Genomic DNA, 16,287 nt, shown 5'->3' on the forward strand with positions numbered 1-16,287 from the left:
AAATATGCTACATTAAATAATAAAAAAAGTAATTTTTAACTTGTTTATTTAAAAATCAGCATACAATTAGTTGCAAATAACCCTCAAAAATAGGCCCACAGCATCTGCAGATGTCTAGTGCTGTACACAGGATTTTTTTCTTCCTGGCTGCTACAGCAGACTGCAGCGTCCAAAGCTCTTCTTGCATCAACTACTCGGACCCTCATCTCCAGCGCCGATGGATCAAATGTCAGCATCGCGTGTAAGGGCGGCACAGTGGAAGGCTTCCTCCTTGTGCCACATACTCACTGTGACATGGCATTTCCTCCGTGCCGCGTGATGTCACAGCCCTTCGGCCCACCTCCTCTGCTGCAGAAGTCTATCTCTTGGTGTAAAGTCCCAGGCCAGGAGCAGGCATAGATTCAGGAGCTTCATAATGGCATCTGCCCGACTGATTTTTATCAACATGGATTGGCAGCCTAGAACAGTGTCAGACATAGCGTACATCCAAGGTCCCCTACACTGCGTACATATTGCCCCGGCCGGCACACTCTACCACTACCTGGCCAGCAGCAGTAGGGCAAAGCAGTGCTTTGACTCGCGGGTGGAAAGGGGCGGGGCCTAAAATATGCACCATCACTAGATTTTAGGTAAAATATGCAATAACCTGTGAGAATGGGCAAAATATGCAAATGCATATGAAAATATGCAAATGCATATAATCCTGTCTCTAGTCATCACGGTGTGTGGCACAATGTGTAATATGCATCACGTGTGTGACATTGGGGGTTATTTTGGTTCACTCTTTCTAACAAATTCCTTCTTAGATGGACAAAACCATGAGCACTGCAGGTGGGGCAGATGTAACATGTGCAGAGAGAATTAGATTTGGGTGGGGTTTTACTTCAAAGTGAGATCTATATTGCAGTGTCAAAATAAAGCAGTCAGTATTTTCCCTGCACAGAAACAAAATAACTCACCCAAATTTTAATTCTGCACAATTAACATCTGCCCCACCTGCAGTGCACATGGTTTTGTCCATCTAAGAAGGAATTTGTCAGAAAGAGTGAACCAAATTAACCCCTATAATGTTTAAGATGCATTATGGTTTGCAAAATCCAGAATAAAATTGAAGCAAAGGATAAAAAAAAAGCATAAAGCAGATCAAGGGTCACGCCACCGTCCGGGAATCTCTTGGCACAGAGCTGGTAACCCTAAATCTAGAGCCAATATTAACAAATAATCAATTATAAATAAATATAATGAATCAAAAACTTTGTCTTCAGGATACACACATAAGAAAAAGTTACATACCTTTATAGATGCATACAAACAGGGGATGCGGCGTGCTGAGACGGAACGGGGTATCCGCCCACCTGCCGACGGAGTGATGTTATCAGGGAGCGGCCACAAGGTGGCACCTGGACGTAGGAGTATAATCACCATAGAAACATAAACAACCAAGTGCTAAAAGAAACAATGCACAATTCTCAATAACTGCTGCATTGAAAAGTTGCTGTAGACAATTAGGGGGACATTTACCAAAATGGATTCGTAGAAAAAAGGTGTATTCGTAGGGAGAAATACACCTTTTTTTTACGAATTTGTATTTTCAGGATTTACAATCCCAAAAATACAACAATACAGAGAATTTTCCAAAGTACTAGCGCAGTAGTGAAAAAAATTTTCTTATCACTTGGGATCTTCTATTTTCTGTATCAGATCCTTTCTGGTGTCTAATGGAAACTGACTTACAGTGAAATTCTAGCAGGTGTACCCGTAGCAGTTTCTTTAAGGACACTTCAATTTCTCAGGAGAATATACAGCATGAAACAAACTTACATGAACTTCCAATCACGCGTGCACATCAAGGTTTCTTTGTCTTAGGATGATGACGGACCCAAATTGCAGGTAAAGTATTTATTTGCACAACAATCCAGGTATTCCAACATGGAAAAGAAGGTTAAAAAATAGTCTCAAGCAGGTGGGTGGATCACTGGTGGCTGTTATCCTCTGTCCTGGGTATGCTGCAGACAATGCCGGACAGGAGAGGAGAAGCTTGTGTACGCCACTGCAGGTCTGTCCTCACGCTGCTTGTAGGATGCGGCCAATCAACGCGTTTCAGATAGTAGTCTATCCTTTTTCAAGATGTGCCGCTTGAGCTGCTGGAAGTGCTTTTAACAGCAGTCTATTACGTCATGTGACCGCAAGCCGGCCAATGGAAATTTTACCTATGTCCGGCTTCAAACATTTAGGGTACACACTAGGCAATTTCTTAAAATTTAAACATTTAGGGTACACACTGGGCAATTTCTTAAAATTTAAAATTGGGTACACACTAGGCAATTTCTTAAAATTGGGTGACAATAAAAAAGTGACGAGGTGGAAGAGGATCAGTGGTATGATTATCCTGAAATTAGAACTAATAGAAGACAGTGGAGAAATAAAGAAACAAATAGGGATTATTTTTTAGAAAAACGCCCCCAAAGAAACCATTACACGTGAAGCATTACCCTAATAAAAGGGGAAAAAGAGCAGGATGTAAATTGGGTTTGTCCAAAACCAAAAGAAATAAATTAAAGAAACAAAACCCTAATTACACCCACCCCGATCAGCCAGAATGCGATAGCATCTGCCCTAACCAATCTGAGACTGATAAATCTAGCGAAAAAGAAGCCAGAAGTATTTCTAAGATTTATAATCTTAGTGACTACACCCTCAGTAAAGATGAAAAGGACCTCCTTGAAAAAGGATTAAAATTCTCACCTTCTAATAGGACAGATAAGTTTGAAGTTTTCACAGACTTGCAAAAATTTGTGAGAAAATTAGCACTCAAAAGGTTTTTTATTGAAAATAATAAAGAATTAAATCCAACCCAAATAGGTGAAATAAATGTATTTAAACGTAAATCTAAGTTTTTTCCACGGCATAAACGAGGCAGCTATGTAGACGTGTTTGAGAACCTGGTAAAAGAGGATCTCAATAAAATGTCCTTTAAAAGCAAAGAGAAAAATAATCTCACATTGAACCAAAGAAAGGCAATAAAAACTCTAAAAAATAATGAGACCATAGTGATAAAGCCTGCAGATAAGGGCGGTGGGGTCGTAATCCTCAATAAAATAGACTATCATAGGGAAATTGCCAACCAACTGGCAGATAAACAGACCTATAAAAAACTTAGAGGTGACCCCACTGCCCAGATCCAAAAAAAGATGGATGTTTTCATCAATTTATACTTATCTCAAGGCAATATAACAGAAGAGGAAGCTAAATATATTAAAATAGAAAATGCCTCGGTTCCGGTAATATACATATTGCCGAAGGTTCATAAAAGCCTAGTGAACCCCCCCGGCCGCCCTATTGTGGCAGGGGTGGGATCAATTACCGCCAACCTGTCACACTTTTTAGATCATAAAATTCAACCATTGGTAAAAATGACCAAATCTTATACTAAAGATACTGCCACTGTGATAGAGAAGCTCTCGGAATTGGCATGGCAGGAGGGTGACCTCCTAGTCACTGCCGACGTGAGAGCTTTATATACCATAATCCAGCACCATCATGGTATTGAAGCAACTAAACATCATCTCACTAAGGCTGATTATGATGAAAAAGAAAAAGAATTTATCCTGGAAGGAATTGCCATGATACTAAATAACAATTTCTTCTGGTATGAGGGAGACTTCTACCTCCAGACGGCAGGGACGGCGATGGGCACCAGGCTGGCACCCAGCTATGCTAATTTATTCATGGCAAGGTGGGAGGACCTACAAGTTTGGTCCAACCACCCCTGGAGTGCCAGCCTGGTGCTATGGGTCAGGTACATCGATGACCTCCTGTTCGTCTGGAGGGGGGGTCAGGACTCGCTCAAAGATTTTTGCTCATATCTAAACAATAATGATCAAAATATTGAACTAACTTACACCATCAGTCCTTCCTCTGTCAATTTTCTTGACCTCACAATCTTTGTAGATAATTTAAGGGTTTGTACAAAAAATTATTCAAAACCTACAGATTGTCGCTCTTACATAAGCAGTGAGAGCAACCATCATGCAAACTGGATAAAAAGCATCCCATCCAGTCAGTTCTACAGGTTAAGAAGAAATTGTACGAATATAGAAGACTATGAAATTCAGGCTGATGAGATGAAGAGCAACTTTAACCAAAAGGGATATGATCAAATTTGGATACAGGAAGCATATAACAAAAACCGTGATGCCACTATTCCCAAAGTAAAGGAAAAAGATAAACAAGAAAACAAGGAAATAAGGTTTATCACCAAATATACCTCCCAGCACACACAATTGGAAAAACTCATAAGTAAACATTGGGGCGTCCTTACTAAAGACCCTCTATTAAAAGAGTGTGTGGGACCTCACCCCAAATTTACATATCGCAGGGCGGATAACCTCAGCAATATCCTGGTTAGAAGTGCCCAGAGTGTACCCAAAAGAACTACCAGGGTATTGTCAAAGGGTTTCTACCGCTGCGGTATATGTCCAATGTGCAAGGTGTGTAAGACTACACCCAAAGTCACGGATTACAAATCTAACGTCAATAATGAAAATTTTACCATTGATGATTTCGTGACATGTAATTCTAAAAATGTGGTATACCTATTGGAATGTCACTGTGGTAAACAGTACGTTGGACGTACAAGTAGGCTCCTCAAGGACCGTTTGGCAGAACATGCCCGTAACATAAAAAAAGGGCATGAACTGCATAACGTGTCTTTACATTTCAAGGAGAAGCACAGTTGTGATATTAGAGGTTTAAAATCTTTTTGTGGCATCAAAATTGTTAAAGCAAATTGGAGACAAAATGATGTAGAAGAACGATTAGCCAGAATGGAAATGAAATGTATATTCACTATGAATACTATGGTCCCTAACGGACTAAATGTAGACTATGAATACAAATGGCTGATATAATGTAACTATAAAACATACTAATCCACCGTTTTTCTCTCATTTTCTTCCCCCTTCTGAAATGTCCGGCTTCATATATGAGTTAATGTATCTATGTGTTAATCTGCTGGAGGCTTAATCAGGTTGTGTGCAATATTGTATCTATTTTATGTGCAATATGTTTAACTATGCTGCTAAATATAAAACAAATATGCTGCTATGTATAACGCACTTCTTTACTATTTTATATGATATTTTATTTGATTTTAAATGTCACTCACTTTTTTATTGTCACCCAATTTTAAGAAATTGCCTAGTGTGTACCCAATTTTAAATTTTAAGAAATTGCCCAGTGTGTACCCTAAATGTTTAAATTTTAAGAAATTGCCTAGTGTGTACCCTAAATGTTTGAAGCCGGACATAGGTAAAATTTCCATTGGCCGGCTTGCGGTCACATGACGTAATAGACTGCTGTTAAAAGCACTTCCAGCAGCTCAAGCGGCACATCTTGAAAAAGGATAGACTACTATCTGAAACGCGTTGATTGGCCGCATCCTACAAGCAGCGTGAGGACAGACCTGCAGTGGCGTACACAAGCTTCTCCTCTCCTGTCCGGCATTGTCTGCAGCATACCCAGGACAGAGGATAACAGCCACCAGTGATCCACCCACCTGCTTGAGACTATTTTTTAACCTTTTTTTCCATGTTGGAATACCTGGATTGTTGTGCAAATAAATACTTTACCTGCAATTTGGGTCCGTCATCATCCTAAGACAAAGAAACCTTGATGTGCACGCGTGATTGGAAGTTCATGTAAGTTTGTTTCATGCTGTATATTCTCCTGAGAAATTGAAGTGTCCTTAAAGAAACTGCTACGGGTACACCTGCTAGAATTTCACTGTAAGTCAGTTTCCATTAGACACCAGAAAGGATCTGATACAGAAAATAGAAGATCCCAAGTGATAAGAAAATTTTTTTCACTACTGCGCTAGTACTTTGGAAAATTCTCTGTATTGTATATGTCTCAAATTGGGTTAGGGCGTTAACCCTCTCCATAGTACACAGCTGCACCTCATCCAGCGCTGGGTTCTCACAAAACCTTTCTCCCCAAAAATACAACAATTCGTAGTCCTAAAGATGGAACATTCGTATTTGTAGTTACAAATACGAATGTCTACACCATCGATAGAATACGACAGAAATCACCATTCAAAAGAATGGTGGTTTCTGATTTACTAAGCAGCCGTATGGATAATACGTCTGCTTAGTGGTGTAAAACACCCACGCAAATACGACAGGAAAATAGAACACCATTTTCATGTCGTATTTGCGTTTTTGCCTGCACGGATCAGTCAGATCCGTGCAGGCTTTGGTGTAAAAAAATAGAAAAATTAAATAAATAAAAAAAAAAACGGCGTGGGGTCCCCCCCACAGCCGAAACCAGCACCAGGCTGACAGAGCCTGGAGCCGGTAATTAAAAATCAGGGAACCCAACAAATAGGGTTTCCCCGATTTTTAACAACCAGCCCCAGGCTCCTGCTCTGGGGCTGGTTCCCAAAATACGGGGGACAAAATGACTAGGGGTCCCCCGTATTTTAAGAACCAGCCCCAGGCAAAACCAGCCAGCAGGGTAATGCCACAGCCGGGGGGAGACTTTTTATACAAGTCCCCCCGGCCAAAGCATTAACCCTACCGACCAGTCAGCCTGGCCAGGGGCCCTGGGGGAGTGGGGACCCCCCCAATAAAGGGGTCCCCCCCCTCCAGGACTTACCTGACCAGGCTGAAGCCTGGTGCTGTCCTCGATGCCCCTGGGCGGTGGGCATCGAGCTGATGGTTTGGTGTAAAAAATAGAATAAAAACCATTGTCTTTTACTGGTGAACTATGAGTCCCAGCAAGCCTCCCCCGCAAGCTGGGACTTGGAGAACCACAAGTCCCAGCCTGCGGGGCATTAAAGGGCCCGCTGGGTCTTGTAGTGCCACAGTAAAAGAAAGAGTTAAATAAACACACTGACACACGTGAAAAATAAAAGTTTAATACATACATAACACATACATACTGATACTTACCTTTCTTGATCCCGTAGGTAGCCCTGGTCCTGATGTCCTGTGTCGTCCATGTCGGCTGTCTGCGTCGTCCTCCAGGTCCATGTCGACGGTCCGTGTCGTCCTCCAGGTCCATGGCGGTGTCCGGGTCCGAAGAAATCCATGTTGGAGCTGTGGAAGGAAATCCTACTCACCTGTTCCTGCGCTGAAGAAGTCTTCTCTTGATCCGACGTAGTCCAGGTAATCTTCCTGCTGTCGCCGGTCCCCGCTGTCTGCGCTGTCTCTGCATCGCGCTGAGGAGAGATGCTGAAGTTTCATATTCGGCGCCTCTCCTCAGACTGAATTCTATTGGCCGCCTAGCAGGCCAATCAGGAGCCGACTTTCTCGGCTCCTGATTGGCCTGCTAGGTGGCCAATAGTATTCAGTCTGAGGAGAGGCGCCGAATATGAAACTTCAGCATCTCTCCTCAGCGCGATGCACGGACAGCGCAGACAGCGGGGACCGGCGACAGCAGGAAGATTACCTGGACTACGTCGGATCAAGAGAAGACTTCTTCAGCGCAGGAACAGGTGAGTAGGATTTCCTTCCACAGCTCCAACATGGATTTCTTCGGACCCGGACACCGCCATGGACCTGGAGGGCGACACGGACCGTCGACATGGACCTGGAGGACGACGCAGACAGCCGACATGGACGACACAGGACATCAGGACCAGGGCTACCTACGGGATCAAGAAAGGTAAGTATCAGTATGTATGTGTTATGTATGTATTAAACTTTTATTTTTCACGTGTGTCAGTGTGTTTATTTAACTCTTTCTTTTACTGTGGCACTACAAGACCCAGCGGGCCCTTTAATGCCCCGCAGGCTGGGACTTGTGGTTCTCCAAGTCCCAGCTTGCGGGGGAGGCTTGCTGGGACTCATAGTTCACCAGTAAAAGACAATGGTTTTTATTCTATTTTTTACACTAAACCATCAGCTCGATGCCCACCGCCCAGGGGCATCGAGGACAGCACCAGGCTTCAGCCTGGTCAGGTAAGTCCTGGAGGGGGGGGACCCCTTTATTGGGGGGGTCCCCACTCCCCCAGGGCCCCTGGCCAGGCTGACTGGTCTGTAGGGTAAATGCTTTGGCCGGGGGGACTTGTATAAAAAGTCTCCCCCCGGCTGTGGCATTACCCTGCTGGCTGGTTTTGCCTGGGGCTGGTTCTTAAAATACGGGGGACCCCTAGTCATTTTGTCCCCCGTATTTTGGGAACCAGCCCCAGAGCAGGAGCCTGGGGCTGGTTGTTAAAAATCGGGGAAACCCTATTTGTCGGGTTCCCTGATTTTTAATTACCGGCTCCAGGCTCTGTCAGCCTGGTGCTGGTTTCGGCTGTGGGGGGGACCCCACGCCGTTTTTTTTTTTATTTATTTATTTTTCTATTTTTTTTTACACATTGCAGCCTGCACGGATCTGACTGATCCGTGCAGACTGCTAGAAATAATTCGTATTAGCGGCCGTATATACGGCCGCTAATACGAATTTCTACGACATCGGTGGGTTACAAAGCAGTCGTATATGACTGCTTTGTAACTGATCCTCCGGAACACGACTTTGCATACGACTTAAACAGTCGTATGCAGTCGTAGGGAAAATACCAATACGAAAAACTAGGTTTTTCATATTGGTAAATTTCCCCCTTAATATCACAATGCATTCAGAATATGTAGGTATTTACAGCAATATAATGTGGCAAAGAGAATGCATAAATATAAGGTACAAATAATGTTAGCAGCAAGAACATTCATCTAAATACTGACAGCTATATTTTCATTTAACCCCTTGGGGGAGATAATAACAAGTCTATGAATCCAACGGGATTCAAGTTGGAATAACTTTTTTGCTCGGTCACCTCCCCTAATAGAAAAGGGTACACAGTCGATCATCCTGTATCTTGAACTATTAAGAGATTGTCGACACTCAGCGAAGTGACGCACCACAGGCTGATCACTGCGGCCACTCTGTAGCGCTTGCTTAATCGCACTGCGGTGAAACCCCATCCTTTCTTTAAATTTTCTCTCCGTTTTCTCAATGTAGGGTGACATTTAATAGAATGAGAGTTTTTCGCACTTTTTAAATCGCCCATTATCGCACTTTTTTTTTAGATTAGTGCAGCAGTCCCCCGTCCTCCCCCTCCATGCTGCTGCTGCACCTCTGATAAGTCTGTGTTCTCAGCCAGAGTACAGGGTGAGATTAGTGCAGCAGTCCCCGTCCTCCCCCTCCCTGCTGCTGCTGCACCTCTGATAAGTCTGTGTTCTCAGCCAGAGTACAGGGTGAGATTAGTGCAGCAGTCCCCCTTCCTCCCCCTCCCTGCTGCTGCTGCACCTCTGATAAGTCTGTGTTCTCAGCCTGAGTACAGGGTGAGATTAGTGCAGCAGTCCCTCTTCCTCCCCCTCCCTGCTGCTGCTGCACCTCTGATAAGTCTGTGTTCTCAGCCCGAGTACAGGGTGAGATTAGTGCAGCAGTCCCCCCTCCTCCCTGCTGCTGCTGCACCTCTGATAAGTCTGTGTTCTCAGCCCGAGTACAGGGTGAGATTAGTGCAGCAGTCCCCGTCCTCCCCCTCCCTGCTGCTGCTGCACCTCTGATATCTGTGTCTCAGCCCGAGTACAGGGTGAGATTAGTGCAGCAGTCCCCTTCCTCCCCCTCCACTCCCTGCTGCACCTCTGATAAGTCTGTGTTCTCAGCCCGAGTACAGGGTGAGATTAGTGCAGCAGTTCCCCTTCCTCCCCCTCCCTGCTGCTGCTGCACCTCTGATAAGTCTGTGTTCTCAGCCCGAGTACAGGGTGAGATTAGTGCAGCAGTCCCCCGCCCTCCCCTCCCTGCTGCTGCACCTCTGATAAGTCTGTGTCCACAGCCCCAGTACAGGGTGAGATTAGTGCAGCAGTCCCCCATCCTCCCCCTCCCTGCTGCTGCTGCACCTCTGATAAGTCTGTGTTCTCAGCCCGAGTACAGGGTGAGATTAGTGCAGCAGTCCCCATCCTCCCTGCTGCTGCTGCTGCACCTCTGATAAGTCTGTGTTCTCAGCCCGAGTACAGGGTGAGATTAGTGCAGCAGTCCCCCGTCCTCCCCCTCCCTGCTGCTGCACCTCTGATAAGTCTGTGTTCTCAGCCCGAGTACAGGGTGAGATTAGTGCAGCAGTACCCGTCCTCCCCCTCCCTGCTGCTGCTGCACCTCTGATAAGTCTGTGCTCTCAGCCTGAGTACAGGGTGAGATTAGTGCAGCAGTCCCTGTCCTCCCCCCATCCCTGCTGCTGCACCTCTGATAAGTCTGTGTTCTCAGCCCCAGTACAGGGTGAGATTAGTGCTGCAGTCCCCCATCCTCCCCCTCCCTGCTGCTGCTGCTGCACCTCTGATAAGTCTGTGTTCTCAGCCCTAGTACAGGGTGAGATTAGTGCAGCAGTCCCCCGTCCTCCCCCTCCCTGCTGCTGCACCTCTGATAAGTCTGTGTTTCCAGTCCGAGTACAGGGTGAGATTAGTGCAGCAGTCCCCTGTCCTCCCCCTCCCTGCTGCTGCTGCTGCACCTCTGATAAGTCTGTGTTCTCAGCCCGAGTACAGGGTGAGATTAGTGCAGCAGTCCCCCGTCCTCCCTCCCTGCTGCTGCTGCACCTCTGATAAGTCTGTGTTCTCAGCCCGAGTACAGGGTGAGATTAGTGCAGCAGTCCCCCCTCCTCCCCCTCCCTGCTGCTGCTGCACCTCTGATAAGTCTGTGTTCTCAGTCCGAGTACAGGGTGAGATTAGTGCAGCAGTCCCCCGTCCTCCCCCTCCCTGCTGCTGCTGCACCTCTGATAAGTCTGTGTTCTCAGCCCGAGTACAGGGTGAGATTAGTGCAGCAGTCCCCCGCCCTCCCCTCCCTGCTGCTGCACCTCTGATAAGTCTGTGTCCTCAGCCCCAGTACAGGGTGAGATTAGTGCAGCAGTCCCCCATCCTCCCCCTCCCTGCTGCTGCTGCACCTCTGATAAGTCTGTGTTCTCAGCCCGAGTACAGGGTGAGATTAGTGCAGCAGTCCCCATCCTCCCTGCTGCTGCTGCTGCACCTCTGATAAGTCTGTGTTCTCAGCCCGAGTACAGGGTGAGATTAGTGCAGCAGTCCCCCGTCCTCCCCCTCCCTGCTGCTGCACCTCTGATAAGTCTGTGTTCTCAGCCCGAGTACAGGGTGAGATTAGTGCAGCAGTACCCGTCCTCCCCCTCCCTGCTGCTGCTGCACCTCTGATAAGTCTGTGCTCTCAGCCTGAGTACAGGGTGAGATTAGTGCAGCAGTCCCTGTCCTCCCCCCATCCCTGCTGCTGCACCTCTGATAAGTCTGTGTTCTCAGCCCCAGTACAGGGTGAGATTAGTGCTGCAGTCCCCCATCCTCCCCCTCCCGGCTGCTGCTGCTGCACCTCTGATAAGTCTGTGTTCTCAGCCCTAGTACAGGGTGAGATTAGTGCAGCAGTCCCCCGTCCTCCCCCTCCCTGCTGCTGCACCTCTGATAAGTCTGTGTTTCCAGTCCGAGTACAGGGTGAGATTAGTGCAGCAGTCCCCTGTCCTCCCCCTCCCTGCTGCTGCTGCTGCACCTCTGATAAGTCTGTGTTCTCAGCCCGAGTACAGGGTGAGATTAGTGCAGCAGTCCCCCGTCCTCCCTCCCTGCTGCTGCTGCACCTCTGATAAGTCTGTGTTCTCAGCCCGAGTACAGGGTGAGATTAGTGCAGCAGTCCCCCCTCCTCCCCCTCCCTGCTGCTGCTGCACCTCTGATAAGTCTGTGTTCTCAGTCCGAGTACAGGGTGAGATTAGTGCAGCAGTCCCCCGTCCTCCCCCTCCCTGCTGCTGCTGCACCTCTGATAAGTCTGTGTTCTCAGCCCGAGTACAGGGTGAGATTAGTGCAGCAGTCCCTGTCCTCCCCCTCCCTGCTGCTGCTGCACCTCTGATAAGTCTGTGTTCTCAGCCCGAGTACAGGGTGAGATTAGTGCAGCAGTCCCCGTCCTCCCCCTCCCTGCTGCACCTCTGATAAGTCTGTGTTCTCAGCCCCAGTACAGGGTGAGATTAGTGCAGCAGTCCCCCGTCCTCCCCCTCCCTGCTGCACCTCTGATAAGTCTGTGTTCTCAGCCCTAGTACAGGGTGAGATTAGTGCAGCAGTCCCCCATCCTCCCCCTCCCTGCTGCTGCTGCACCTCTGATAAGTCTGTGTTCTCAGCCCGAGTACAGGGTGAGATTAGTGCAGCAGTCCCCGTCCTCCCTCCCTGCTGCTCCTGCACCTCTGATAAGTCTGTGTTCTCAGCCCGAGTACAGGGTGAGATTAGTGCAGCAGTCCCCGTCCTCCCCCTCCCTGCTGCACCTCTGATAAGTCTGTGTTCTCAGCCCGAGTACAGGGTGAGATTAGTGCAGCAGTCCCCGTCCTCCCTCCCTGCTGCTGCTGCACCTCTGATAAGTCTGTGTTCTCAGCCCGAGTACAGGGTGAGATTAGTGCAGCAGTCCCCCGTCCTCCCCCTCCCTGCTGCTGCTGCACCTCTGATAAGTCTGTGTTCTCAGCCCGAGTACAGGGTGAGATTAGTGCAGCAGTCCCCGTCCTCCCCCTCCCTGCTGCTGCTGCACCTCTGATAAGTCTGTGTTCTCAGCCCGAGTACAGGGTAAGATTAGTGCAGCAGTCCCCCGTCCTCCCCCTCCCTGCTGCTGCACCTCTGATAAGTCTGTGTTCTCAGCCCGAGTACAGGGTGAGATTAGTGCAGCAGTCCCCCGTCCTCCCCCTCCCTGCTGCTGCACCTCTGATAAGTCTGTGTTCTCAGCCCGAGTACAGGGTGAGATTAGTGCAGCAGTCCCCGTCCTCCCTCCCTGCTGCTGCACCTCTGATAAGTCTGTGTTCTCAGCCCGAGTACAGGGTGAGATTAGTGCAGCAGTCCCCGTCCTCCCCCTCCCTGCTGCACCTCTGATAAGTCTGTGTTCTCAGCCCGAGTACAGGGTGATATTAGTGCAGCAGTCCCCGTCCTCCCCCTCCCTGCTGCTGCTGCATCTCTGATAAGTCTGTGTTCTCAGCCCGAGTAGAGGGTGAGATTAGTGCAGCAGTCCCCATCCTCCCCATCCCTGCTGCTGCTGTACCTCTGATAAGTCTGTGTTCTCAGCTTGAGTACAGGGTGAGATTAGTGCAGCAGTCCCCCGTCCTCCCCCTCCCTGCTGCTGCTGCTGCACCTCTGATAAATCTGTGTTCTCAGCCCGAGTACAGGGTGAGATTAGTGCAGCAGTCCCCCGTCCTCCCCCTCCCTGCTGCTGCTGTACCACTGATAAGTCTGTGTTCTCAGCTTGAGTACAGGGTGAGATTAGTGCAGCAGTCCCCCGTCCTCCCCCTCCCTGCTGCTGCTGCTGCACCTCTGATAAATCTGTGTTCTCAGCCCGAGTACAGGGTGAGATTAGTGCAGCAGTCCCCCGTCCTCCCCCTCCCTGCTGCTGCTGCACCTCTGATAAGTCTGTGTTCTCAGCCCGAGTACAGGGTGAGATTAGTGCAGCAGTCCCCCGTCCTCCCCCTCCCTGCTGCTGCTGCTGCACCTCTGATAAGTCTGTGTTCTCAGCCCGAGTACAGGGTGAGATTAGTGCAGCAGTCCCCCGTCCTCCCCCTCCCTGCTGCTGCTGTACCTCTGATAAGTCTGTGTTCTCAGCTTGAGTACAGGGTGAGATTAGTGCAGCAGTCCCCCGTCCTCCCCCTCCCTGCTGCTGCTGCTGCACCTCTGATAAATCTGTGTTCTCAGCCCGAGTACAGGGTGAGATTAGTGCAGCAGTCCCCCGTCCTCCCCCTCCCTGCTGCTGCTGCACCTCTGATAAGTTTGTGTTCTCAGCCCGAGTACAGGGTGAGATTAGTGCAGCAGTCCCCGTCCTCCCCCTCCCTGCTGCTGCTGCACCTCTGATAAGTCTGTGTTCTCAGCCCGAGTACAGGGTGATATTAGTGCAGCAGTCCCCCGTCCTCCCCCTCCCTGCTGCTGCTGCTGCATCTCTGATAAGTCTGTGTTCTCAGCCCGAGTACAGGGTGAGATTAGTGCAGCAGTCCCCCGTCCTCCCCCTCCCTGCTGCTGCTGCACCTCTGATAAGTCTGTGTTCTTAGCCTGAGTACAGGGTGAGATTAGTGCAGCAGTCCCCGTCCTCCCCCTCCCTGCTGCTGCTGCTGCACCTCTGATAAGTCTGTGTTCTCAGCCCGAGTACAGGGTGAAATTAGTGCAGCAGTCCCCGTCCTCCCCCTCCCTGCTGCTGCTGCACCTCTGATAAGTCTGTGTTCTCAGCCCGAGTACAGGGTGATATTAGTGCAGCAGTCCCCCGTCCTCCCCCTCCCTGCTGCTGCTGCTGCACCTCTGATAAGTCTGTGTTCTCAGCCCGAGTAGAGGGTGAGATTAGTGCAGCAGTCCCCATCCTCCCCCTCCCTGCTGCTGCTGTACCTCTGATAAGTCTGTGTTCTCAGCTGGAGTACAGGGTGAGATTAGTGCAGCAGTCCCCCCATCCTCCCCCTCCCTGCTGCTGCTGCTGCACCTCTGATAAATCTGTGTTCTCAGCCCGAGTACAGGGTGAGATTAGTGCAGCAGTCCCCCGTCCTCCCCCTCCCTGCTGCTGCTGCACCTCTGATAAGTCTGTGTTCTCAGCCCGAGTACAGGGTGAGATTAGTGCAGCAGTCCCCCGTCCTCCCCCTCCCTGCTGCTGCTGCACCTCTGATAAGTCTGTGTTCTCAGCCCGAGTACAGGGTGAGATTAGTGCAGCAGTCCCCCGTCCTCCCCCTCCCTGCTGATGCTGCACCTCTGATAAGTCTGTGTTCTCAGCCCAAGTACAGGGTGAGATTAGTGCAGCAGTCCCCTGTCCTCCCCCTCCCTGCTGATGCTGCACCTCTGATAAGTCTGTGTTCTCAGCCCGAGTACAGGGTGAGATTAGTGCAGCAGTCCCCCCGCCCTCCCCCTCCCTGCTGCTGCTGCACCTCTGATAAGTCTGTGTTCTCAGCCCGAGTACAGGGTGAGATTAGTGCAGCAGTCCCTGTCCTCCCCCTCCCTGCTGCTGCACCTCTGATAAGTCTGTGTTCTCAGCCTGAGTACAGGGTGAGATTAGTGCAGCAGTCCCCGTCCTCCCCCTCCCTGATGCTGCTGCACCTCTGATAAGTCTGTGTTCTCAGCCCGAGTACAGGGTGAGATTAGTGCAGCAGTCCCCCGTCCTCCCCCTCCCTGTTGCTGCTGCACCTCTGATAAGTCTGTGTTCTCAGCCCGAGTACAGGGTCCCGAGTACAGGGTGAGATTAGTGCAGCAGTCCCCGTCCTCCCCCTCCCTGCTGCTGCTGCACCTCTGATAAGTCTGTGTTCTCAGCCCGAGTACAGGCCGAGATTAGTGGAGCAGTCCCCGTCCTCCCCCTCCCTGCTGCTGCTGCACCTCTGATAAGTCTGTGTTCTCATCCCGAGTACAGGGTGAGATTAGTGTAGCAGTCCCCCGTCCTCCCCTCCCTGCTGCTGCTGCTGCACCTCTGATAAGTCTGTGTTCTCAGCCCGAGTACAGGGTGAGATTAGTGCAGCAGTCCCCCGTCCTCCCCCTCCCTGCTGCTGCTGCACCTCTGATAAGTCTGTGTTCTCAGCCCGAGTACAGGGTGAGATTAGTGCAGCAGTCCCCTGTCCTCCCCCTCCCTGCTGCTGCTGCACCTCTGATAAGTCTGTGTTCTCAGCCCGAGTACAGGGTGAGATTAGTGCAGCAGTCCCCCGTACTCCTCCTCCCTGCTGCTGCTGCTGCACCTCTGATAAGTCTGTGTTCTCAGCCTGAGTAGAGGGTGAGATTAGTGCAGCAGTCCCCCGTCCTCCACCTCCCTGCACCTCTGATAAGTCTGTGTTCTCAGCCCGAGTACAGGCCGAGATTAGTGGAGCAGTCCCCATCCTCCCCCTCCCTGCTGCTAAGGAATGTACAGCAGCACACAGAGCATGGCCAGAGCAGCCTCGGCTTCCGTGTGAGCTAAGTAACTATAAGGAAGCCCAGGGGAACATGTGAGGGCTGAGTGGCTGCTGATGTACAGGCTGCTGCAGCACACATACACATACCTGCTTCTATCCGTCACCCGGATCCCTGCAGATAACAGGCAGCACACCATACAGTAACTACACAGGAAGCAGTAAGCACTACCCTGCTGCTTGCAGACCCATCCACCTGATCCCTGCACAGCAAATCACAAGCCAGCTTTGTTCTGCAGCGTCCAATCCAGGGCTTCCCTGAGAATAAGGCAACAAGCCCAAAAACAAGCTGATTGGGGAAAATCCAAGCAGAATTATAAGAACAATTGGCAGCCCTGGTGCACTTTTTGTGGGTTACTGCTATCATTGCACTTCCTGTCTGTGTCAGTCCCTTCCCC

General features: G+C 49.7%; 1 protein-coding gene across 4 annotated transcripts in view; it reads right to left on the reverse strand.

Moving 5' to 3' along the window:
* LOC146076009 (uncharacterized) overlaps nt 1–16,077 on the reverse strand; it is a 47,520-nt gene extending 31,443 nt beyond the window's left edge. For 2 of the 4 annotated variants that reach the window (XM_083185765.1, XM_083185767.1), the window contains exons 1-2: nt 15,980–16,077; nt 1,294–1,446 (exon numbers count right to left, since the gene is read on the reverse strand). The gene's annotated coding sequence lies outside the window, so the exon portion shown is untranslated. The remainder of the gene's footprint in view (nt 1–1,293; nt 1,447–15,979) is intronic. The other 2 variants (XM_083185768.1, XM_083185770.1) reach the window with 1 other exon arrangement.
* Nucleotides 16,078–16,287: the final 210 nt, after the last annotated feature.

Source organism: Crinia signifera, chromosome 4 (assembly GCF_055691185.1).
Source record: "Crinia signifera chromosome 4, ASM5569118v1, whole genome shotgun sequence".
NCBI classification, from domain to species: domain Eukaryota; kingdom Metazoa; phylum Chordata; class Amphibia; order Anura; family Myobatrachidae; genus Crinia; species Crinia signifera.